At 49.4% G+C, this 27,033-nt stretch overlaps 1 protein-coding gene across 2 annotated transcripts in view; it reads left to right on the forward strand.

Moving 5' to 3' along the window:
- Nucleotides 1–27,033, forward strand: part of LOC133351870 (dystrophin-like) — a 325,976-nt gene that overhangs the window by 50,578 nt on the left and 248,365 nt on the right. For both annotated transcript variants that reach the window (XR_009756234.1, XR_009756232.1), the window contains exons 14-24: nt 593–775; nt 5,433–5,588; nt 7,479–7,652; nt 9,893–10,066; nt 15,378–15,527; nt 17,198–17,380; nt 18,065–18,301; nt 19,473–19,648; nt 21,577–21,721; nt 22,239–22,414; nt 25,132–25,282. The gene's annotated coding sequence lies outside the window, so the exon portion shown is untranslated. The remainder of the gene's footprint in view (nt 1–592; nt 776–5,432; nt 5,589–7,478; nt 7,653–9,892; nt 10,067–15,377; nt 15,528–17,197; nt 17,381–18,064; nt 18,302–19,472; nt 19,649–21,576; nt 21,722–22,238; nt 22,415–25,131; nt 25,283–27,033) is intronic.

Here is a 27,033-nt window from a genome sequence, read left to right on the forward strand (position 1 = left end):
TTCACACACCGCACGTAGCCAACCGTGATTATCGGAGGGGTCGGGGAAAGACAACAGTCTAAACACAAAAATATAATTAACAAAAATGCACGATTGAAGCGGATGGGTGGGGTGGGGAGGATACCTGAAGCTCGGCATAGAACTCTGGAAGAAGTAGAAACAAGTATAACCCGTAAAAACTAAGTTTTTCACTATAAATCCTTTATATGCGTGGCGGCTAGAATCCTCTCGTCCTCTGGCTTGAGATGGCTGCCACCTATGGGTCAGATGATTGTCTGCCAGTATTAAGCAATTGGTAATTAAATATTTAATTTGTTTTCCCTAAACAGTGTAAAATTTTGGAAAAAAATTTTCACGAACATTAATTGTCTCGCACAATGAGTCTGTATGCAAAATGTCAGCTCGATTTGATCACGGGAAGTGGGTTAAAAAACGACCGAAAGATTTGCACGGTCGTAAGCAAGCAAGCACGCAAGCACGCAAGCAAGCAAGCGAACTTAATATAAAGGATTTAAAAACATATTCATATAATGTTCTGACCCCGTGCGTGGGTTGTGCCTTCGGTCTCGCTGCTGCCACTGCTGCTTCGCAGACCATGCTGGAGGAGGCGCGCACAAAGCTGCTGCGGTTCGGATATCCGGCGGCAGCGGCATTCGAGGCGAGGATGTCCTCGTGTAGCACGGGGCTGCAGTCGGTCGCCGAAGACATGAAGAGCCAGCGCTGGGCGTCAAGCGCCGAGCCCGATGCCATCATCAAGCAGCTCGAGCAGTGTCTGGTGAGATCGGTGGAATTCCTCCCACCCCGAATATTGGAGTGACCGTCTTTGTTCCATGACGAGCCAAAACCAGATTGATTTCCGAGGCGGGTTGCGGCGATGATTTTGTTCAAGCGTCTATATTGCTTGCGGGTGGTGATTTTCCCCAGGTGGAAATGTGAGGCATTCGGCTTTATGAAGAAGAGTGCCTCCTAGTTCCTGAGGAGATTGGGATGACCTCCCTAACATTCACACGGGGAGGCATGTAGTTGCTTTTGTGATGTTGTATTTGTCGCCATTGCGATTCGAGGCCACGGCTCGCTTACTTTATTCCAAGTCGTACGAATAAATCGTTTAATGCTTGAAAATCGAATTCGTGAAAAATAAAAGTAAAAATCTCCCGTTGAGTCTTATCGACTGTTGGGGGGGTGGGGGAAGTGCCTTGATCGAACTCTTATTACGGCTGCTGGTACGCTGCGCACAGCGATGTATGTACATTCAACTTCTCTTCGCGCCGAACGCAGCTCACCGTAGGCGCCGCTCGACTGGGTAAGCCCCACGGCCGTAGCGAGCGAGGTTTAGGGCAGCAAGATGAACTATGAACTTGCACGCCTTACGCCTCGGAGAGGATTGTTAAAAGTCCCGTGACGTTATTTGAATAGTGGACTGCACGTGCATGAATGCGTGTGTGCGTCACAAAGCACCCTGGTGACGTCACCGCCACTTAGTGGTGAATGGCGGTTGTTGTTGTTGTTGTGTGCGACCCTGCCGTCACGGTCCTAATTTGTCAAAGTTGCCAAAGTTAACACGGTTCCCTGCTAATTGCTTAATTCGGGCGAAGCCATATAGCAACATCACCCCCTATTGGCAGACAATAGCGGTCTGTCAAGCGCAGCGCCCCCATGTTAGCCTTGCACGTATAGGAAGAGCGCATATAGCAGACGACTATTATTATTATTATCTACTATTATCGATGACGTAGTAATAATAATACGACTGCACGTGGTGTGCGGGATATGTGGAAGAGCTCCGGGGATGAGATGAAGCCGGTGTGCCGAGTGGAGGCGCGAGCTGCGTGGAAGATTCCCTTTCTCTGCCCTAGCCCGTGTTTACATTTTTCGGATTTTAGAAATTTCATTTCACACATTTGCAGGCAACTCCGTTCCATCCCACGCCCCCCTCCACCGCAGGATAGGTGCGAGCCGACGCGTGATGTTCAGTTGACACTTTTTGTTTGTATTTTTTATGATTTTGTTTCCATTTGAATGAAAGTCACGCCCTTTTATCAATCGACTGCTGCATGAAGGCCTCCCCCATGCTGTGTAGGGTCATGCAGGTGGCGTGACCCCATACTTCAGCACTCTGGTCCGCGCGGGTTAGTGAATGGGTGCCAGGATCCCTTCGGATATCAAGGATGATCGCTGTGGTCAGGAATTATCATCTTCTAACTATCATCATCACTTAATATTGATACCACGCCTCCCATATGATACATCCCAGGGGGGAAACCCCCCCTCTCTCACCCCGCAGTGGCAGCTTCCCCTGTCGGGCATAAGTTGAACACAGCACCGGCCACAAATTGGACATTATTCTGCCAGTATGGGGGCGATATTACCCTGTTATTCCCCGACAGATGAATTTGCGATGAGCACAGTTGCTCACGTACGGTGCGAAAGTTCTACACACATACATACATGCGTGCGTGCGTATGGAATCTGCCAAAACTTGATTCGAACTCGGGCCGCTGGGTTCACAGTGCAATGCTCGCACCACTGCACCGCCACCCCATCCCAATGTTTGAATAATGTTTTAAATTGCCGACACGCCCCTTACTTGGACAATTGGTGAAGAAGAGCTTTATAAGTTCATCGGACTCCGCCTGCAGTCTAAATAAAAATTCAGATTTTGCAGTGTCCTTTTGCCTCGTGCCATTAGTTCATGTCGTCGTATGTGGCAAGACGAGCAACGGTGCACGTGGTTATGTTTTTATGTATGTGCGATACTCTTTGCGTGCAGCGCTAAGCCAGCAATGATTAAATTAAAACCTGAGGATTACTGACAGGTCCACGTTCAAGCTTGAAGAGAGACACACGGAACTCTGGTATCGGATTGATGCCAGCGATTCTGCACGCTTGCACGTTATGTCCTCGTCGTATTTTTCAATTAAAATATTGACCCGCAAACGGAATGTTATCAGCTGCGTTAAACGTAGCCCACGTTAAGCTTAAGTTGGAGCAGATCAATGCCCGTACCAGCAGGAAGCCCTTGCCACTACAGTATCCTTTAAATGTTAAGTTGATCTCGATCAGGAAACGTGCACGGAGGGTGAGATTGGCTTGTTTAAGTTTTCCCTTTTTACTGAAATGTAAATTGCTCGCCGCGATTGAACGTGAAACGTAAAGGTGCAGTCCCTGCAATGGCTCCCTCGCGTCACCTGCTTCGCGGAAGGACCTTTAATCGACTTGCCCTTCGTGTCACCAAATCATTGGCGCTTTCGGTATTCATGCCGTTGTTATAGAGCAAGGCTGTCGTGATGTATGTTGAATTTTTTACGCACCGTACATAGCCAACTGTTGTAATATCGCAGGTGTGGAGGAAAGACAACAAACCGAACACAAAAAGTAGTTCTAAATTAGTTTTTAATCTACATTTTAAAAGTGCATGGCTCTAGTGGCTTCCTAACATTGTACGGAAGAGCGTTCCAGACGGCCGCAGAAGCGCACCTGAAAGCACGCGATACAATGAGCGTCTTTGTTCCATGGCGACGTAATATCCCATCAATTCCCGAGGGCGCATTTGCGATGTTTTTGTTGATGCATCTATCACTTGCGGTAGGTGATTCTCCCCAGGCGCACGTGGAAATGTTGTAAGGCTTTTTGCTTTATGAAGAGTGCCTCCTCGTTCCCGCGGAGATTGGGATGACCTCCCTAACATCCACACGGAGGCATGTAGTTGCTTTTGTGATGATGTATTTGTCGCCATTGTCCACGGGGCTGGGCTTTAAACAAAAAACTCAAAAAAATCCTTGCGATTTGAGGTCATGGCTCACTTACTCCGAGTCGTGCGAGTAAATCTTCTGGCTTGAAAATCGAAGGTGTAAAATATAAAAGCAAAATTCTCTTCCTTGAGTCTTATAGACTGTTGGGGGGGAGGAAGTGCCTTAAGCGAGCGCCTGTCAAGGGCGGCGTGGTGCGCACAGCGATGCGTGTATGTACGTTGAACTTCTTTCGCACCGCGCGTAGCCAACCGCGCTCATCGGAGGTGATGTTGTGTGGTAGCACCATGCCCGTTCGCCTTTTATATACGCAAAATAGATCAGGAGGGAATGCGGCTCCTTCATATAAGCTGTAGCTCCACGTGAAAGAAAACCGAAGTATTTAGTTTCCCAACCCCATTCGGTTCCCGCTACCCACAGGGAGTAAATAATTTCAGCAGCATTGATTTAATACGAGCAAACTCTGGGCCGTCTTCGACACAGTGTCTCATCGGCAGAGTTTGAATCAATGCTGTCGAACTGCCAGATTTTAAAAGCAACGATCCTCTCATCTTTCGATTTAAAGCTTTCGTGACTGCAGGGATTCATCTTCTTGGTTCTTTCGGTAAAGTCACGTAGAATGGAAATAATAAAGTAATAAAATAATACATCACGACGTTTCGGCCACAACGCAAGCAGCCGTCTTCAGGTGGAGAGCAGGTCTGTCGAGAAGACAGAGTCTCTCCACCTGAGGACGGCTGCTTGCGTTGTGGCCGAAACGTCGTGAGAATTATTTTATTATGTTTTATTTTTATTATTTTATTATTTCCATTCTACGTGACTTTACCGAAAGAACCAAGAAAACGATCCTCTCTTTAAGATATGGGTCCTCGTTCCACGCACCTTTTACGTAATACCTTTATATACCCAGTGCTGTTTGCACAATGCACCAAGTACTGGCTTCAGGCTGAGTCAACTAAGGTTGAGCCCCAGGACCGGTTCAGATACCAGCTCTCGCTGACATTCGTCACAGCTGGGAATCTAACTCTGGTCTCTGGGTTCACGAGAGTGGTGAACACACCACCATGCATACCAAGACAAAGATTCCCCATTTTTAGCTTCATAAGCTGTTGGCACAAGTGCTGTTAGTGAGCGCCCAATGAAGGCAAGGCAGGGTAGAAGGGAGTGATGTGGTCAGCACCGCATTTTGTCTCGCCAGTGGTGATGTTTACTCTGTTCACCGGGTATTCATTGAAGGCTGAGGCGACCTAGAAGTGTCCCAAGACAGATTTATACACCACTTGTTACCGATGTTAGCTGCGGCCATAGTTCTAAATCACGTCCCCAAGTTTGGAACATGAGTGCTGCTAACCACAACATTACTACTTCCAAAAAAAATAGTAAAAACCTCTTATTCATGGAGCATGTGCCTAAAGTTTCAACAACACATGATGGTGTTCAATGTGTCTATTAAAGGATCCTCAAGCCTTAAGCGTTACGCACAATCGGGGACATTTTTGGACACGCCAATGCGCATTTTGTGTGCTGTTGAAACTTAAAAAAAATTCGGGCCCAGTTCTAAAAAATTTCGGGCCCAGTTATTACATTTTTACGGAATTGAAGCATGTGCAAAATCAAATCGGCTAATTAACTCGGGAAATTAAATCCCGTCTACGTTGTGTTTGTTTCTCTGCCTTTGTCCAGCTGCTGTACCGGCGACTCAGCGAGGCGAAGCCTGAGGTGGAGGCCGTGATCAAGCTAGGCCGGCAGATCGTTCAGAAGCAGCAAACGGAGAACCCGCGTGACCTCGACCAGAGGCTCACGTCTCTCAAGCTGCTCTACAACGACCTGGGAGCCGAGGTTTGTGATCTCATGCAGAGAGATGGAGGGGCGGGTGGTGGGGTTCGCAAGGCATGCTGGGTAGTTCCATGGCAACTTGCTGTGCAAAGGGTTACGTGAGGCGTGTAAAGATTTACTCTCAGCCCCTCCACAAATGAGTGAATCAACACGACTCGAAGAAACAAAAACTGATTCAAGAACATATTATTTGTCTTATTTTTACAGCCTCACTGGTGTTGTCTTGTTTGTTTTGCCGCCTGCTGTCGCAATCGCTCCTTTTGTTCGAATGAAACATGCTCATAATTTGCACGAAATGTGCATGAATAGAAAATCATTGGTGCTCAAATGCACGATTCGATGCGTGTGTTGTAAACGTAAGAATTGTCGTAGAGTCTGCATCGTGACGTGTGCCAGTTCAGCACTTGCCATCCATGCTGAGTGAAAGTATTGAACCTTCTGTCTTATATTTATGGGTGTCTACATTTTAGAGATGTGAGAACTAAGGAAATTATACTAAGGCATGACATAGTTACATTAGCATTCTGTAATTTGTGATGGATGGACTCTTGCCAAAGATAATCAGAACATTTTACAAAGATTTCAAATGCCGTCTCCAATGATAATGCCAAAACAGAGCTGGAAGGGAAAGATTTAATCCTCAAGTTTTTTAGAAGCAAATGCCAATAAAAAAGATGTTTTATAACCATTGCACATTTAATCATTGCATTTGAAGGACATGTGCATGGAGGTACACGTGGGGAATATTTATCTGAATGTCATGGATGGAAGGAAGATAAGTGGAGCAAAAGCTAAGATGAAGACAAATAAGGATGTGAATATATGACACCAGAGAATAGTCAACGACCAAGAGTTACGAAGCGATTCATGGAAAGAGCAGAAAATATGGGAAGCTTGAAAAAAAATGTCATTGCCAACCTTCGGATCGAAGACGACAACTGATGATGATCGTGATGATGTAGTGGTGTGACTGCCACGTGCATGTTGAACTTCTTTCGCACCGTACGTAGCCAATGGTGATAATCGGAGGTGCGGGGGGCAGGACAACAAACTAATACACGTAAAGCAGTTCTGAATAAATTAGTTTTTTATCTAAATTTGAAAGTGCATAGTTCCAGTAGTTTCCTAATAAAATTCTCGGCACGTGAGCTCGCTCGCAGTGTGATCGCAAGCCACAATTGGACGTGGGGATATAAAAAAGCATAGTCGATGAGTAATGTTTGTACGTTCAGGTTGCGGTTAAGGACGCTGATGGCCAGGATTTGGAATGCTAGCAGGATCTGAAACAATTGGGCCGTGGCGTTACAACGTGGTCCATGGTTTGAGATTGAAGTTTCAGGTTTTCGAGTTTATTTGTTTAACCGGGTGAGAACTCAAAAGACCAGCAAATGTCTGGCCAACCCGCGTGGACCTGGGTCATCAACATTTCCGAAGCAAATAAAATTAAGTACAGCAATGAAGCAAGTTGGAATGGGAGCAAAAAAATAACTGTCTCATGATAAATTGTGAATATTGCACGGACATAAACTGGTATTGCTTGATAATTTTCTCTATCTTAAGTTGGCTCGGACAGATACATTTTCAACTGATCGTAGTACGATTACAAAGACCTTAGTGACCATAGTCTCACTGCAGTGAACGAGATACACCACATCTGCTGCGCGCGATGGACCCTGGTCGTTGATAGAAGAGGGAGATTGTCGAATCTATATCCGGTGGCCTTTTGACAACATCGGTCGTAATGACGAGTGGAAACCACAGCACCGACGTGCGATGTGGAACGGGAACACCGCGTGAAGTCCGTCGTCTTACCTTTTTATTTTTTAGTCTTGCGCCCCGAGCAATGTGGCGCGTTAACTTGAGTGCGCGCGATGCACGCGCCCCTCCCTGCAGGTGACGGAGAACAAGCAGAGGCTAGAGAAGGCTCTAAAGCTGGCTCGGAGACTGCGCAAGGAGCTGGGCTCACTGACCGACTGGCTGTCGGCTGCTCACCGGGAGCTGGCGGGCCTCTGCGCTTTGAAGGACGCCCCCCGTGCGCAGGACGAGAGGCAGAGCGGTGCCTACGAGGTGAACGAGCCCCACAGAGTGACGGAGCTCCCACGGGGTGACCCCACGGGGGTGACCCCACGGGGTGACCCCACAGGGTAACCGAGCCACACGTTGTGACCCCACGGGGTGACCCCACGGGGTGACCGTGACCCCACAGGGTGACCCCACGGGGTGACCGTGACCCCACGGGGTGACCCCACAGGGTGACCCCACGAGGTGACCCCACGGGGTGACCCCACGAGGTGACCCCACGGGGTGACCGAGCCCCGAATCGGAAGACAAACCGATGACGTGGACGTACGTCATGGGAATCGGGAAGGGTGAAGCGATGGCGGTAACGAATGCGCTAGTCGCTTAGTCGGCGCTTATGCTGTCTTCTTCGTGTGGCTGATGTTGTTGAAGAGTCACGTGTGTGTTGGTCCAGATGATTTGCGTCAGGAGTAGCCGGGTGGTGCATCGCCTTCTTGCCTCCTGATTTTGTACATGTGAATTGGACATCGAGTCATTTGTATGTGTGTGGGTGTGTGTGTTGAACGTCTTCCGCACCGTACGTTGCCAAACCGCGCTAATCGGATGGTTCTGTTCTGTTCTGGGTGACCACTGTGCTTATGAGCAAACCTAACACATTATTAGGTGATGCTGCATTGGCCTTGGTGCACAAGCACACAGTAATATTACTATTTTTTTAAATGACACATCCGTCTTTAAATGGCCCGGCCTTAAAATGAAAAATCTATAACAGGAATGGCCCTCATTGGGGTGCTAAGAAATATGCGCTCTTTGTTTTAGAGCAAATGTGGCTGTTTTGTGATCAGGGTACCTTGGTTCACTCACAAGTGGAGGGCTTTTAAGTGAGAAAGTACATGAGACCAACGCTTGTGTTGCAATCAAAACGTCGTGACGAATTATATTTGGGGTTTTTTTCTACCTACGTGACTTTACCGAAAGAACCAGAGTATGAGAATCAGAATATTTATTTATACTGGAGGAGGAGTCTAATGAGCTGTAAAGATTTTTTTCACAGACGTCCAGCAGGGGCAGTTAAGAACGTGACAACAACAAACAGTACGAAAAAATAAGAATAGGTTTTAACCTTTATGGCAATAAAACAGGAGGTGCTAAGATGTTCAAACACCAAATAGAAACCTTTTGCAAGGAATCAAGTTCGAATTAACCACGTATACGTGTGGTAAACATGCAAACAAACATGCTCTGATAATATTTGACTTGTCTTTGAAACTGGCCTACACCAGAGACGGCTTTCTTTCAGGCCTAGTCTCAGCAGTGTCTTACAGAGAACACCGAAAGAAGAACAGTACAAAGACCATGCCACTATCAGAGCATTTATAGCTCGGGGTGAGCAGCTACAAAATGGGACCCTTTTTGTCAGTATCAAAGTATTGCCAGAAAGGGTAAAACAACAAACAGTAAAAAACACGTTAGTAGTGCAAAGTACACGAAAGGTAAACAAATCAAACAAAAAAAACAACTAAACCATTCCCATTCTACAGGCAAAAAGCCCACTGAGGAATTAACTTGTTTTTCAAAAGCGACCTGGTCACAAATGAAAGCTCAACAACGTCGCTTATCAATTGGACATGTATGGCAACCCTTGCGTGTAATACAGGTTTGGTAACAATTCATGCTCTGCACTGACAAAACTTACTTTTTTTTACGGTATTTTTTCTCAAACAAACACAAGACGGCTAAAATAATCCATCTTTCCATATCGATTCCTTGCGTGTGCGAAGTTGAGTGCGATTGTCCAGAGGAAAGCTTCCCAGAAAAGTAAATAAATAATTACCAAAAAATAATCGTCCAATCGGGAATAAAAGAAGAAAAATTATAATATAAAGCTCAGTTGTGTACGTGATGGGAAAAGATATTGGATAAAGTCTCCCATGTAAGAAAACACCAAGCAAGACCAATGCCTTATTTAACCTCGTATCATTTTGTTGACTTATCAGAAAATATCGATTTTTTTTTTTACCCTAAAAATATTTCAGAATTTGATATGAGCTCTATTAATATTGAATGAGTGTCTGCCACAATCATGTCACGGGTTCAATCATGAAAGGTTAAGGATTCAGTTTCACTGCAATGCTTTCTCATGGGGAGAGAAATACCATGAGCAAAAGCTTTAGCTGTTTTTATTTCATATTTTTTTCAACCCTCGACTATTTATATTTCCACACTTCCCGCGACTTGCTAACAAATCACGTATTTGTTCCTTGGCTGCTCTTGCCACACACTCCCAGGGCCTCCGCGCGGAAGTGGACCAACGGCGGGCAGCCATGGAGGGCGTGGTGCAGGCGTGGCTGGCGCTGAGCGGCCTCCTCGTGTCCAGGGACGCCACCAACGACGTCGAGACGCGCGTGGGGCTCGTGACGGAGAGATGGGCGGCCCTCACCACTCGCCTGCGGGAACTCACGGTGAGGGCTGGCGGGCGACTTGAATCCGGTGACGCCTCCTAATTCTCCAGGCTCGGGGAAACAAGTCTCCTGCTTAAAAAGTTGTATTTCATTGGCTGACCCGGTGACCCAGAGGGATGAGCCGGCACCGCTGAAGGCCCTGGGTTTGAATCCAGGCAGTGCAGCGATGCACGGGTAGCGGGGGACTTGAATCCGGTGACGCCTCCTAATTTTCTAGGCTCAGGGAAACAAGTCTCCTGCTTAAAAAGTTGTATTTCATTGGCTGACCCGGTGGCCCAGAGGGATGAGCTGGCACCGCTGAAGGCCCCGGGTTTGAATCCAGGCAGTGCAGCGATACACCCTTTCGTGGGCATCACTCTGTCACGGAAGTTTTCACCGCTGTACGAGGGATCCGTATGGTTGCCTCGGTGTCTTGACTGGACGCCAATGGCCCAATTGTGGTAACATTGCGGAGAAAGATAAAATATGTTAAGTTAGTTTAATGCTCAACTTTGTGGACATCAGTGGACAAGAGCTTTCATAGCTCATCGGATCCCTGCTGCAGTATAAATAAAGATTCTGATTCTGAATACGCCCGCATGCTGCTTGTGAATACGAGCTCTCGTCAAGACAACGCCGACTGCGTTGGCAGCAGACTGGAAGTGCAGGATTAATACAATTCTGGAGGTTTGCACCGCTGTGTGGAAGGGATCCGATGGCACAATTGTGAAAAATTTTGGAGAAAGATTAAACATGTAAAATTGGTTTCGTGACCAAGGGCGGCCATGTGAATGTAACTTTCTGACCTGATTTTACTGGACATGAGTGGAGAAGAGCCGTCTAGCACGTTAGATTCATCCTGCAGTATAAATAAAGATTTAGAATTTGAACGCCCACTGAGTTGGCAGCAAATTGGAAGTGCAGTATTATTTAATTTCTGGACAGCTGCCACCATTAACATGCCCAGAATTTTTATGTTTTTTAAATGTATTCAGGTAGTGTTCTGGGCAATGGTCCATTTACAATAAAAGCAACAATGGTGATTATTATAATTCCCTTTATTTGCCGAAAAAAACCTCCTTGTGCATCAAGAATATTCTTCGTGAGAGTTTTGCCCTGGGATGTTTGGCCGTGAATTGGTGTTTGGCGCACGTGGAAATATTGATGATGGAGAGGAAATATACATGCATGGGGTGGCAACACTCAAAACTCCACCACGGATGAATTCAAGAATGCGCTGCTGCACTATCAGCTCTTGAAAATTCACAGCCCAAGTCTGCAATGAGCCAGGCAGTCTCTCAGCATGGTATTCATGCGCGTTACTTGACTCTGCTTCACCATGCTGGTCAGTACGGGTTGGTGGGGAGCATAGTGGGGAACGGTAGTGTAGTGGTTACTGCGCTGCACTACGAACCCGGAGACCCAAGTTCGTTTCCTGCTCATGGCTAACACCAATGATAGAGATTATCTAAACCGATCCTTGGCCTTTCCTAGGTCGACTCGGCCTCAAATGAGTACCTGATGCGGTGTGTAAGTAAACATCGCCACTCGGGAGACAAAGGCAGGTGGGCTTGATGCTGGCCACCCACCTCCTCGTGTGCGGGTTTGGCCTTCATTTGTGCTTGCTAAAGCAGCACTTGCTGAAATAATCTGATTGAGCTATTCGGTAAATATTTGTCTTTATGGGGAGCATAGATGTGGAAGCAAAGATGCCCAGTAAAATAATGAATTTGGCCGGTTTGCTATACGCTGCCAACCAAGGACTATCCCAGGCCCAGCCCGGCTTGGCTTCCAAGGTCTGATGGGATCAAGTGCATCCAGGCGGAATGAGTCACAGGCAGCATAGAACGGGTCCGTCGGGGGTTGTGTTGCTGGTGACATCGGCGCAGCAATGCCATTAACTGTAAGAACCCACGTCTTATTGAATCGGCTTAGTAGAGATAAGGGTTTTTTTTTTCTTTTTGTTTACCAAGTGTGATTGAATATGCAAATTGATTAATGATATTTGTGCGCCTGCTCGTCGTTATTCAGTGTCACCTCACGGTCGGTGTAATAGGTGTGGGTCTTCGTGGCACAACGTTTGCGATTGCAACGAAGTTCATGGCTAATCTCTCTCTCTTTCGCCCGTGGTATAATAAAGAGCATCCGAAGCCAATGTATATGGTCCAGTGCCAGGAGCAATCCATCAGATCTCATCACCTCGTTCCCTCGGACGCGTTCTCTCTCCCTCGGCTGTCATTCCATCGTCAGTCTCTTCTAACAGCCGTCAATCCCATTTATCGTTGAGCCCTGCCCAATCCAATTAACTTTTCTTTTCTTTTTATCCGCGGTGCAGTGTTTCACGAAACTGCTGTGGATTTTGTGCGAATTCCTTGAAGAGAAAAAAATAAAAGCGCCTTTCCGCGGCACAAATGCTGGCGCCAAATTGAGGAAACCAAAACTGGATTTCTAATTTCCTGGAAAATGATCCCACGTCCTGCTGCGTCGTTGAAGCACAGAAGACAAATAGCGCCTCTCGGCTGAGGCGCGGGTGTGGGCAGGGCGCGTGTGTCACCGTGGATGTGACACGGTGACAGACACGCGCGCGCGGCAGGTCAATTTGTGTTTGAATTGGCATCCTGGTCTCCCGCCTGCCACGGATTTGCATTAATTTGTGTCACGTGTCAGCCCGCCACGTCGTGGCGTCGCTGTCATCAAGCCAGCGTAGAGCACGGAGGAGCATCATCGTCCGTGACTCCCTTCGCCCAGATTTGCTATTTACCCCAATTCTCCCCTCCCCCATCACCTTGTCAGCGTTTGCTCCTTGGGCTGATTTTCTGCTCGTTGGCAGCGCATTAACACGGCAATGAGCCCGTGCGCGTGCATACACATGCGCGCGTGTGTGTGTGTGTGCGCGCACGTCAAGAAATACATTGTGTCAGTGTCCCAATTTATATCCATCACACAAACGCACGTTGGTTAAGCCAAGCAGGACCTGCAACCACTACGAGTGTCGTGGGTGTCCAGATATTCCCCACAGTTTTAGATATGGCCGAAAGACAGCAACTGTGTAGTCGGTAATGAGACTGACTGCAGAATCAACACGCGAGAGAAGGCAAAGAAAGCGGGGGAAGATGGTGGAAGAGAAATGTGAGATAAATTTTAAGTGTTCGGAGGCCCCTACTGGAGCGGGCCAAGGGAGAAAATAAAGGAATGTAAGAAAGTGGAGGAGCCATTAACCCGCAGTGGGAAGTTGTGGCTAACAACAACAACAACAACCAGAGTCACCAACACTATTTTGGAAAAAAACGCACGTTAGTAATTTTAATCCTTGTTTTTTCTCTCCCTTCAACCGCACGGCGTAAACGCTGACTCCGCCGATGACAGGACCTTAAATTACACAGTAGCGCACGAGCAAGCAGGCTCGGCACCGAGTCGGTAGCCACTTCTTGCATGAGATTTAAGATCATTATAGTTACAGGAGAGAACCTCTCTTTATCTGTGATGAAGTCTGGGGTGAATTTAGTGGATCCCGTTTGTTATCTACCCCAGCAACCACCGGAACTTCCGCTCATTTGGCACCTCCAATTTCCACAGTGTGACCTGCGCCGCTGCATAGAGATCTGTCGGCTAAAGCGGCCTCATTCAGTCTCAGAGCGATCCATTACCATGAAGACTCATCAGCTATGTATGGATGTTGAACTTCTTTCGGTACCATACATAGCCAACCGTTGTAATCCCGCACCTCCGATTAGTTCAGTTGGCGATGTACGGCACCAAAGAAGTACAGTAACACCTTGGATCGCGAGTAACTTGGTCTGCGAGTGTTTTGCAAGACGAGCAAAATTTTTAAAGAAATATTAATTTGATAAACCACCGGGGTCTTCCAATACGAGTAGTACGTGTATACGCTTTGTCTGCCGAGCATCACGTGATCACAAATGATATACGAGTGCTTTGGATTACAAACACGTTTGCGGAACGAATTATGCTCGCAATCCAAGGTTTTACTGTCCAACATACATATATACATACAAGGACAACTAAAACACAAATCGGTTTCTAAAGAAATTAGTGTTTCAATCTCTCTTTTTAAACAAGCATATAAAGCTCCAGTGGCTTCCAAATATAGGAAGGAAGAGCGTTCCAGATGGCCACAGAAGCGCGTCTGAAAGCGCACGATGCAGTGACCATCTTTGTTCGATGGTTAGCCAAGGTCACCATGCATTTGTGATCTAACCAACAACCCATGGAAACCATTCACTGGCCAGACACTGCCCCCTCCGCCTCAGTGCGGCTGTGCCCATGAAGACAACTGCCTGCCTCTGTGTTGATCCGTACTGGGCTCCAAATGGCCAAAGACGCCGCTACCTCGACGGGCAGCTAGCTTAACTTTCATTTAAGCCGGTACCGCAAGAAAGGCCATGAACCCCCTTCGCCGCTGATAGGTATTGCTCTGGAGGCAATGATTGTATAGGCGCGCTGTCGTCACGAACTGTGACAGTCTGTCATTCGGTGATATTTGGCTTGGTGCAGCGGTGATGAATGATCCAATCTTCGGCTAAAATCCACGGCAGAACAAAAAAAATCGCCAAAGTCCCTCTTCCTCCAATAAGCTGTCCGGTGATGCACAATGGGGAGTATTGAATAAAAAGTGAAGATTCATTTTAAATACAAACTCGCTTATCAAAGCATGCATACTAATTAGGTGGGGTCTGTGATATTGTTATTGATGCCTTAAGGCAAATTCTGTTAATTATTTAAACCGGAAAAATGCCACCTCCTTAATTGTATTCGAGATCTGACACATGCACAAGCCACACATACGTCCTCAGAGAATATTTGGCCTCATTATGGAGATTGTTACAAATGAGCTGTGCATGAGTTTTGGGGCTATTGCGTATCTGCATTGGGTTGTCACTCGTCCTAATTTTTCAGGGTCAGCCTTTCTGGGACATCCAAAAAAAAATCCCATTTTTTTTTATCAGTTGTGTATTAATGCGTTGCCCAAGACGATACGATTACGTGCAGTCTATTATTCTAGTATCGTGAGATATATTTGTCCCCCCATGACGTACATACATTCGTATATCTTTGTGTTTCAATGAGTCTATTTGTATGTGTCTGTGCCTTTAAGGTTTAACTATATGGGCCGCATTTTTGGGTGGCAGGGCCACAATCTCACTGCCCCTGAGGGGGAGGGACTTTGTGCCTTATACTTTTCCGTAGATCGAGGAGACATGCGCATCGGCCCGCCGACGTTCTGATGCCGTCGAAGTTTGCAACCAGCGTCTCGCAGAAACGAGAGAGAGAGCGCGCGGATAGGCCACCGTTTTTGCTCTTTGCCCGACAGCCCGAAGTGGACACGGCGGGGAAGGCCTCGACCATCCTGGGCGAGGGATCGCGGACGGCAGCAGGGGAGGATGACGATGGCGGAATGGAACACTTGAGGACGTTGGAAGCCAAGAGTTTGAGTGCTGTGAAGGTCAAGGTCGACCATCAGGTGGAACGGATGTGCTTGTGCTGTTCTCTCTCCTGCACTGCGCTCATTCTCTATTCAATGTATATGTGGTATTCTTATTCTTAGGTTTTTTTCGGTAAAGTCACGTAGGTAAAACATTAAAATTAATAAAAGTAAAATATTTTATTTTACTTTTATTAAAGTAAAATTTTGATTTTACTCCCGTAGGTAAAACATTAAAATTAATAAAAGTAAAATATTTTATTTTACTTTTATTAATTTTAATGTTTTACCTACGTGATTTTACCGAAAAAACCTAAGAATATGAATCCTTGCAGTCACGAAAGCTTCAAATCTAGAATGAATGTGGTATTCTGTTTATTCAATGTTTGTGCGGCATGCTGTGTATTCAGTCTTTGTGTGGTATGCTGTATGTTCAATATCTGTGTCGTATGCTGTATATTCAAGGTGTGTGTGGTATAGTGTATACTCAATGTCTGCGTGCTGTGTATACGGAGTGTTTGCGTGTGTGCTGTGTATACGATTCCTTCATTGGAGATGTGATTGCTCGTACAGCTGTTAGGAATTCCATACAGATTAATTTAACAGGTAACTAGGTGGCTTAGTGGAATAATACCCAAGTCAAGGCGGTGAGCCCAACACCACTGGATCCTGAGTTTGAATCGATCTATAAGCCACCCTTGATCGCACTGGATTCTCAAGGCAAATGACTGCCTAAGACTGCCTCTCTTCACATTTCGACGCCACATAAATGCACATTTTGTCGTATTAATTTACAATAATGAAAAAGTTATTGCCATAAATAAGCAATAATCACGCACATGTTTTTTTGTTAAACATTTTTTTTTATCTTCTTGGTTCTTTCGGTAAAAGTCACGTAGAATGGAAATAATAAAATATATTTTTATATTTTTTTATTTTATTATTTCCATTCTACGTGACTTTACCGAAAGAACCAAGAAGATGAATCCCTGCAGTCACGAAAGCTTTAAATCGAATTTTTTTTTTTACATTTCATACTTTTGGCTTTATAACTGCATATGTTCAGAAATGCGATGTTGTATTCAACCACAGCTCCGTTGTTTCCTTCAGGATTTATTTGCCCTGCCATGTCAAGGCCTGGGAATGCTCATTTTACCGGACAATAAATTTGAATGAATAAAGTAAAAAAAAACCAGGATCGAATGACCCGGTGTTAACCGTGGCTACTTGCCACGTGTTTACCGTGACGGACGTATGCACAGGTGCGCCTTTGACATTGGTCTCCTATTAAACGCTGACGGATGCTCCTCGGTCCACAGTTCGAGGCAGCGATGTAAAAACCCATAAATAGACCCGATGGCACTCGTGACTGTGATGTTGTATTATCAAGTATGATGCGCATCTCAAGAGGCAATGCATTATGAAAACGACTTGCGTAGCGGTTAGAATGCGCATCGCTTACATTTTTTTTTTATTTGCGCGTGCCCCTGCTGTTTTTTTCTTCTTTTTTTTTCGTATTCGCTGAAACTGCTTCTGCGGGATAAAAACCTAATAGTTGCCCTATCCGCATCGCATCTCCGTCTCAACCTGATAACTTTCACGCTTTTTCAATGTTAACGGTCGCTGTAATTTCCACATGCTTGTTCATTTAAATCACCGTCTCTCTCTCTCTCCATTTGTCGACAACTTCCCCCCCTCTCCTCCCCCAGCTGGCGCTGTTGCAAGCCCAAGGCATGGGTATTGCGGGGGCCCACAGGGGGCCTTACCGATTGACCAGCGTAGCCTCCATCAAGGGGGCCGACCCCCCGTCCCCACCGCACTCCCACTCCTCCCCCTCGCGATCCTCCCATTGCGTCTCTCTGCTGCCTCCCTGCTCTGAGCTCCCCGCAAAGGCAAGCGATGCTTTGGATAAAAAAAAAAAAACGCCGCCGCAACCCGCGGCTCCTCTCACTCCGCACACGTCCGCGTCTCCCGGAACTCGGCGGGTTTGCGCTCGTGACTCATTTGCTTGCGCCTTTGCGCTGTCCGTCGAGCTTGTCGCTCAATGAGCATGCCCCCCCCCGCGTGTTGTCCGTCAGTCGGTGATGTTTGTGATCGTAAAATTTCATCTGTGTTTGAGACCTTTTTATTTTACGGGTAAATTTGTCTCTCGGTGGCTGTCGGTCAGAGCGGCTGGTTATGAACATATACAAACAGACCTTCATCCCGTGTCCTCCACGTATGAATAATATGTTTTAGCTATCGGCCTATTGGCTCTACGGACAAATATTATACAGCAGCGATTGTTTAAGCAGGAATATTCGGGACTGGTTTCGACCTCCTTGGTCTCCATCAACAGAGTCGGGCATCTTCAACAAATACTGCCGGATTCCCCAATCCTATTGGTAAAAATCCACTCCGTATAAACTATTCAGCCGCCTTCAACACCATACAAATCTGTATGCTGACTGAAGGACCGGCTAACTCCCATCGGGTCGCCATCGCTAAGAATCGTGACGCCGTTGGTTGACCAGCGCTGCTCTGAGCGGCCTTTGAGTCCCTCTCCCCTCTCGCCCGTTCCCGGCCCGCAAACGCAGGAGACGGGCGACGCGAATCCAGACGGCACGGGCGCCGCCTCGCCGGGAGATTCGCCGGAAGGGGCAGTCGGGGGGGCCGTTGAGGCGCAGCAGCAGCCCCCCGCGAACCCGGGAGACTTCCTCGCCGAGCTGACGGCGCTGAGAGCGAGGGTGGCAGAGGCGGAGGAGCGCCTGCGCTCGCCGGAGTTGCTCTCTGGTCACTACGAGGACTTCTCGCGGCAAGAGGACTGTCTGAATGTACGGCTCGAGAGCGTGGATCGCCAAACCCCTCCCCCCCCTCCCCCTCCGCCTCCTTCACTTCACCACTCGCTTGTTCTTTTCTTGGATTTTCTGTTTGCACTTAGTCACATAGTCACTTTAAGATGTTTTTTGTTCGTGTTTTTGTTTTTTGTTTGTTTGCGGTTGCACCCAATTCAAGAGCCGAATGGCTCACAGGGCTATACCTAATAACTGAACTTGAACTTGTTACTTTTCAGTAAATCTGTTTAATTGAACTAATAGTCTGCAGATGAATCGATGAGTTCAATAAGCCCTCGACTTCACCTGTACGATTTCGGTTGCTCCATGTTGTTCTAAATTGGGGACAATATTGACATTGCTGCTTTGGCCGTTCCGACCTTAAGAGGGCCTCGCTAACAGCACTTTCCTCCACAGCCTGTCATGTTGAACTTGGGTGATGCTTGTATTTGCGTGTGTGTGCCTGTGTGTAACTCGTGGTGGCACAACAGTTCGCATGCCACGCTACGAACCAGGCGGCCGCGAGTTCTGTTACCAGCCACGACTAACATCGTTTGCGAGTGGCTATCTGAACCACTTTTGGGCCTGCCCTAGTTCGACTCGGCCTTAAATGAGTACCTGGTGTGTTATGTAAACATCGACGCCGAGGAGACAACAGCTCAAACTTAATTTGGAGCTTTCGTGACTGGAGGAATTACTCTTTGATTCTTTCGGTAAAGTCACGTATAAAGATAAAATAATAAATTAAATACTAGCATACGACGTTTCGATTGCAACACAAGCAATCGTCATCAGGTATAAATGAAATAGAAACACAAATCTAGTCTACTTAGAAATGTAATGTAATACAACAGAGAGTCGGATAACATAACAGTCTACACCCTACCTGGTTGATTACGTTCTTCCAGAGAATGTTAAATTTGAGAGAGAGATAAAACACAGAACCAGAGACATATAGACAGACATATAAGGAGACAGATATCACAGAGATACATAGAGAGAGACAAACATAGGCACACACACAGAGGAGAGACAACAGCTGCCAAGTGTGGTGCCGTGGCCACATCCCACCCCCTGGATGGCCGCTCTGATCTCAATAGGTTCTCGCTAACGGCACTTGCTCCAGCAGCGCGTAAATGGTCTACGCTGGTGACCTTTGCCCCCGTAACAGTGCGTGCAGGCGACACTGCAGGGGCTCAGGGAGGACGTGAGCGGCGTGGGCGCCCGCAAGGCCGCGGCAGTAGCCTCGACGGCCTCCCCGGAGGACGCCGTTCTGATCGACGGCGCGCTGCTCCGCCTGCACCGTGAGCTGACCCGCGTGGCCACCGCCTTCGGAGACCGCAAGATGTGAGTGGGGGCCCTAGCACCCTCACCCCCCTCTCTCCTGGACGCGGCCCATCATGCCAGACTCTTGCTCCTGTCCTGCTCGGCTCCGGCCGTGAACAAATGGCGACGCTTTTAAGTAAAGGAGCGGCCACTTTCATTGTCGGAGACCGCGAGATGTTTGTGGGTTCTTTGAGTCGTGGCCCATGACGGCCCAAGCCAGGGAGAGTAAAGAAACATTCTCTCACCTGAGGGATGAATAGGAAGTTCAAACACTTTTTTGGCAGGCAACTACACTTGAACGCACGCACGCATGCACACGCACCTTAGTGATATGCGATCGCGTGAAAAAATGACAACGCGCTTGTCGACCGAGCGTTAATGTGAGGCCCTCTGGAGTGCCAGAGCGGCCTGAGCACAGCGCAAAAATTCAAAAACCGTGTTCAGAATCAGAATCTTTATTTAGACTGCAGGAGGCGGGGTCCGATGAGCTATGAAGCTTTTTTGTCACAGATGTCCAGAATGGATGCTTCGGCATTGTTGCCGGTGTAACAGGCTAAAATAACCCCTGCCCCGATTAAAACCCGGGTTTAGTTTGGCCCAGGCAAGAGTATACCCGGGGCATAAAGTGTTCTAGGCTAAACTATACCCGGGGGTTTAAACTAGACTGGGCCCTCCAGGCCAGAATTTGCCCCATGTGAAAGTTCAAACGAACTTCAATCGATATCTAAAAAGCGTATAAATAGAAGTAAGAATCTCAATTTGATCAATTGAAGCATTTTTAGGGTTAGGGTTAGGGATAAGGTTAGGGTTATTATTAAAGTTTTTCTGGTTGAAGCAATCAAAGTCTATGTGTTTACAGTTTTAAATAAAATGTTGGAAAAATTTAGTAGTTCATGTGTATATCGCTCAACACTATTATAATCACGGGGGTATGATTTGGCCTAGAGGGGTAAAATTTGGCCGAGGGCATAATATACCCCAGAGTATAAATTGGCCTAGGCCATAATATACCCGGGTATAATCTAGCCTAGGCCGTTTTAACCCTGGGTATACTACGGCCTGGGGGTATACTACGGCCTGTTACACCGGCTTCAAAACATTCCCCTCTCGTGCCCGTTTAAGTGCAGCTGCGATGCTCGCAGTGACGGATTCGTATAATCCATGGGCCATTTGGAAGGGATCGCATTGGTGGGGCATATGGAGTGAATTTGTGGGCTGCGTGTGACCCACGGGCCTGAGGCCTGGCCACCACCGCGCAGCTCGTCACGTAACGTCCTGCTACGTTTGCTGTCTGAACGCAATAAGTGTGCAACTTAAGCCACTTGTGAAGCTTCACATTTCTAAATGAAATGGTTGTGAATAGGTGTGTAACGGTTGGTGGCAGTGTCCTCTGCCTATGACCCCATCACCCAAAAATGCGCTCGATCTCACAGGGTCTCAGAAGCTAAGCGGATTTTGGGCCTGGATAGTGCTTGGATGGGGAAACACCATGAGCGACCAGGTTTTTGCGACCATGTAAACGTGTCGATAACCCACCACCGCCCGACACGGCCAATTGGTAAGGTTTGTCTCGTGAACAAAACGTGCCAGTTAGCTATCACTCCAGCACATCGGTGTGACGCCAAGTAATTCCACAACATGCACAGTTGCGTCTGACGTTTGACTGGTTGATGACAACCAGATTCATCAAGCAATATGCCAGAATTGCGAAGAAGTCTTCCTGTGGGGGGTTGTGGTAGTCAGTAGAGTGCAGCGCAGCAGGCGTTGTGTCATACTGCACTTCTATGCTTCCGGCCTTCACTGGCCCACACTGAGCAGCATGGTGAAGTGTGCTCAAAAAGAGCCAATCACGATAGAGGCGTCGGGGAAGCCCCTCGACCCACAGCAGTGCCGTTGACACGACTCGAGCAGCTGCCTATTTTGGGGGGGGGGGGGGGTCCCTTCCGCAGGGTCTACGACCGGGCGGTGGAGCAGTGGCGTCAGTTTCACTGCGACATGAAGGAGCTGACCCAGTGGCTGTCGGACACGGAGGCGCTCGTCGAGCGGCTCTCGGAGGTCGAGGGTCACGCTCCCGCAGAGCAGGCTCAGCTCTGGGTGAGTGGGCTCGGTTCCTGGCCTCACCGTGCACCCACCCCCGCATGGACCTCCAAATGCGTTTGCACTTGTTCGCTCGTGAATGTGGTTATTTCAAATGATGCCTGTGCCATGCGCTGTTTTTGTCTGTTAGTGCGTATGCCAAACCAAGCAGCAGTCGCACCCCGCGCATTCATTTGACCCCGCGCGTTCATTTCCCCCGCACCTCCCATTCGCAGGGTTGGCTACTCGTGATTCACTTACCCACTGACACACTCATCCACCCACCCACCTCACCATCTAGCTACCCAACCACCCACGGATCCAACCACCCACTCGCACCCTACTCGCTCACTCATCCACCTACTTTCCCACTCACTCAAACACCGTCTTGGCCACTCAAACACCTACTTACTCACCCATTCAGTCACCCCACCTCACCCACCACCTCGCCCACCCACTGAAACGAGCACTGTTCAACGTACATACACTGCCGTCTCAAACCCACCGCTACCTAACGCACGTTGCCGCCCCGCAGGAGCTGATGGAGGGCATCACCGCGCACGAGACGCTGCTGCTGTCGGTGACGTCGGCCGGCGGCGAGATCGCTCGCGACTCGCACACAGCCGACTCGGTGCTCATCGCAGAGCGCATGGCCTCGCTCGCCCGGCGCTGGGAGGTGCTTCGCGACGCGGTCAACGGCAAGCAGAGGAGGTGACAGCCGCACTCCTCGTGCTCGCGCAGGGGTCGGCTAGATCAGGGGGCCGGCTCGACCAGGGGACCGGCTAGACCAGGACGCCGGCTAGACCAGGACGCCGGCTAGACTAGGGGGCCGGCTCGACCAGGGGTCGGCTAGACCAGGACGCCGGCTAGACCAGGGGTCGGCTAGACCAGGGGGCCGGCTAGACCAGGGGTCGGCTAGACCAGGGGGCGGCTAGACCAGGGGGCCGGCTAGACCAGGGGTCGGCTAGACCAGGGGGGCGGCTAGACCAGGGGTCGGCTAGACCAGGGGGGCGGCTAGACCAGGGGGCCGGCTAGACCAGGAGACCGGCTAGACCAGGGGACCGGCTAGACCAGGGGGGCGGCTAGACCAGGGGGCCGGCTAGACCAGGGGACCGGCTAGACCAGGGGGCTGGCTAGACCAGGGGGCCGGCTAGACCAGGGGGTCGGCAAGACCAGGGGACCGGCTAGACCAGGGGGCCGGCTAGACCAGGGGGCCGGCTAGACCAGGGGGTCGGCTAGACCAGGACGCCGGCTAGACCAGGGGTCGGCTAGACCAGGGGGCCGGCTAGACCAGGGGTCGGCTAGACCAGGGGGGCGGCTAGACCAGGGGGCCGGCTAGACCAGGGGTCGGCTAGACCAGGGGGCGGCTAGACCAGGGGTCGGCTAGACCAGGGGGGCGGCTAGACCAGGGGGCCGGCTAGACCAGGAGACCGGCTAGACCAGGGGACCGGCTAGACCAGGGGGGCGGCTAGACCAGGGGGCCGGCTAGACCAGGGACCGGCTAGACCAGGGGCTGGCTAGACCAGGGGCCGGCTAGACCAGGGGGTCGGCAAGACCAGGGGACCTGCTAGACCAGGGGCCGGCTAGACCAGGGGGCCGGCTAGACCAGGGGGTCGGCAAGACCAGGGGGCCGCTAGACCAGGGGTCGCTAGACCAGGGACCGGCAAGACCAGGGGGCCGGCTAGACCAGGGGTCGGCTAGACCAGGGGACCGGCTAGACCAGGGGGCCGGCTAGACCAGGGGACCTGCTAGACCAGGGGACCTGCTAGACCAGGGGGCCGGCTAGACCAGGGGACCTGCTAGACCAGGGGGCCGGCTAGACCAGGGGGCCGGCTAGACCAGGGGACCGGCTAGACCAGGGGGCCGGCTAGACCAGGGGCCGGCTAGACCAGGGGGTCGGCAAGACCAGGGGGCCGGCTAGACCAGGGTTCGGCTAGACCAAGGGTCGGCTAGACCAGGGGACCGGCAAGACCAGGGGGCCAGCTAGACCAGGGGTCGGCTAGACCAGGGGGCCAGCTAGACCAGGGGACCGGCTAGACCAGGGGACCGGCTAGACCAGGGGGCCGGCTAGACCAGGGGGCCGGCTAGACCAGGGGGCCGGCAAAACCAGGGGCCGGCTAGACCAGGGTCGGCTAGACCAGGGGGTCGGCTAGACCAGGGGGCCGGCTAGACCAGGGGGCCGGCAAGACCAGGGGGCCGGCAAGACCAGGGGGCCGGCAAGACCAGGGGGCCGGCTAGACCAGGGTCGGCTAGACCAGGGGTCGGCTAGACCAGGGCCGGCTAGACCAGGGGCCGGCTAGACCAGGGGCCGGCTAGACCAGGGGGCCGGCTAGACCAGGGGGCCGGCTAGACCAGGGGGCCGGCTAGACCAGGGGGCCGGCTAGACCAGGGGGCCGGCTAGACCAGGGGGCCGGCTAGACCAGGGGGCCGGCTAGACCAGGGGGCCGGCTAGACCAGGGGGCCGGCAACCTGCGGTTCCGGAGACTCTTGGGGCGGCTTCCCCTTTGTGGATCTTTGGGCTTGGGGGCCCCCCTTGCGGGCAGCCATTAAAATGTTTTTTTGTTATCTTAAACGTCACTTGACACAAATAATAAGCAATGTATTAAATATGACAGGGAATCGGTGACTACGGAATGTCTTGGTGACAACAAAATGAACAGTCAAACTGTATTGTTATATAAATAACATAAATAGACATCTATTTTGTTATTTAATTGAGAATGTGTTTTGTCAACTGATGTCTGCCTGCTGTGTGTTTGCGTAAATGTACAAGGAGCTCTGCGTGTGATGCGGCTCTCAAACTATTTTGGGCAAAGACAAAAAAAAATGTGCTGCCCTTTTTTGAAAGGTTACAAACCCCTGGGCTAGACAATGCTCTCCTGCCATGTAGAGACGTCAAGCACACGAGGTGTACCGGCTTTGGTGGTGGTGCCCGTCATCACGCGGTGCACTCGCAGGGGCATTGACACGGCCCAAGCAGGAGAGCGTTTGGCTGCTCGTTGCAGGAGGCTGTGCGGTTCGAGCCCAGCGGCCACCCTGGTTAACGCTGTGGTTGTTAACAGTAAATTGCTGCTGCTATGACTACTACTACAACACGCTAGAGGTCCCGTGATTTATAATTCGAAAAAGGACTATAGGCCCATTGTCGTGCCGGCGTCATGGCCCAAATTTGCCAAATTTGAAAAATCTCGGCGCAAATGACTCGCCTGGGATTACACGCGCGGCAACATCACCCTCTTCTGGCAGACGCCACCCACTTGTGAAACGCCGCACCTTCGTGACGGCCCCGAGTGGGTCAGAACGATGCGAATACCAAATCCACTAAATTGTCGACGTCGTTGTAACGAACTGTTAGGTGCGTGTAACATTTGAGTGAGCTCTCTGGCGGTCCGTTGCTTGTGCTCTGCTATGCCACGTTGGCGCTGGAGGCTGGAGAAGGAGGAGTGGTGTCCGCCGTCCCTTCTTCAGGAGGAACTGTGCGACCTGCGGCTCTCACTTGTCGAGGCCGAGAGGCGATCAATGCCCCAGCAGCTGCCTGGCAACATCAGGGGCCTCCAGGAGTGTCTGGACCAGATACAAGTAAGCAAGGGGGTTTACTTGTCGATTTAAAGCTTTCGTGACTGCAGGGATTCATATTCTTGGTTCTTTTTGTAAAGTCACGTAGAAGGGAAATAATTTAAATAAAACAATACAATTCTCACGAAGTTTCGATTGCAACACAAGCAATCATCATCAGGTGTGAAAACCACAGCAAGAAAATGTTTGAACCGCCACTTTTTTCAAAAATGTTCTTGCTGTGGTTTTCACACCTGATGATGATTGCTTGTGTTGCAATCGAAACGTCGTGAGAATTTTATTGTTTGATTTTTTTATTATTTCCCTTCTACGTGACTTTACCGAATGAACCAAGAATAAGGGGGTTGAAGTTCTAAATTAATGTTTGCCGGGTTGCTGTTAGACCTAAAGTAGGCACGAGGCTCATAGCCCCGAAGCCATTAAGATAGATATACTGGATGTGGTGTGCTGGATTGTGTCAATATTTTCTGTGTTGATATGAAGCGCACAGACCCGGCTTAATTTGAGCTCTGCAAGTAAGGTTTTACTGGTTTCTAGTCGGTGCTCCGTCAATGGAGGAAGAGCAAAACCACACAAACTCTCTTCTACCAGCTTCGACAGTGGCACACAGTCCGTCGTGCTCTGACTGTAGAGATTGCTACAAGTGAAAGGCCATGCGAGAGAGCGTGGCACAATTTGGCACCAGCTAACGTAGAGTGCGGTCGTGTCGCTACGGTTCTCTGCGGTGAGTAGCAATGTCTTTAAAAGCAACGGGTGCTACGCCTCTCTAAATAAAATTTACGCTGAACCGCTTGCGTGTTCCGAGATTCGGCGGTGAATGGAACACCGCACCGTGCAACTTGCAGACGTATTGGAATGGGAAAGAGTTAATAATTCACATGGGCACAGTGGCTTTCCATCTTAAACCTCATGTTCCTAGGGGTAGGAGGATAAAAACGCAGGGCAGCTTTGACGAATACATTTCGATCCATGTTTTTCTGCTTCGTGGTCAGCAAGTTTAGTTTTGGCCCTTGCGGTAATGGCAGGGACCAGCGCTAATTCACTAAAGCAAGCCAATACTCTGCTGGCACTTGCCGAGTTGAGCCCCTGAGGCATTCTTCAGGGCACAACATTTCGGCATGAGACTCGATGATTTGCTGCCTGTATATAATTTATTAAATATATATTATTAAAACAATATATATGAAAAAAGCCAACATTTCCACCGCAATTTTTTTATTTCCACGCTTGCACGGGCGTGCTTGCGCGTCCATTGTGTACGTGTGCTAATGCACGAGCGTGTTTTGCATTTTGAAGGGCGCCCGCAGTGCACCTAGCCCGGCACCGTTTATTACAAACTTATGATGGTCGTCGCTTCTTATGTGCGGCGTTGACTGTGCTTCGCCGGTTTTCGACCTGGAGGCCAAGGGGACGCGAGGGTTACGACATGAAAATGAGTGATAATTTGGATTGTGGCCTCATCCGTGATATCATCACGTACTTAAAGTAAAGCGGGGACTTGTATTTTCCGCTCAATGAAATTTCACGACGACAATGTTTTTTGTACACGCATTGGGCACACGCGCAATACGGTCCGCATTTCGCGGTTCTCTTTCGGCAGGCCGCAATGCCAACAGCCGCGGATGTGTGTCGGCCTTAAACGTACACACCGGCCGCTTCGCTTACGCTGAACGTTGAAGATCCTGCGACGTCATTTGAATAGATTGGGCCTTGAGCGGGCAGTATGGTCCAAATGTGCCCAATTTAAAGATTAC

This window comes from Lethenteron reissneri, chromosome 5, assembly GCF_015708825.2.
Source record: "Lethenteron reissneri isolate LAM-NWPU_2019-01 chromosome 5, ASM1570882v1, whole genome shotgun sequence".
NCBI classification, from domain to species: domain Eukaryota; kingdom Metazoa; phylum Chordata; class Hyperoartia; order Petromyzontiformes; family Petromyzontidae; genus Lethenteron; species Lethenteron reissneri.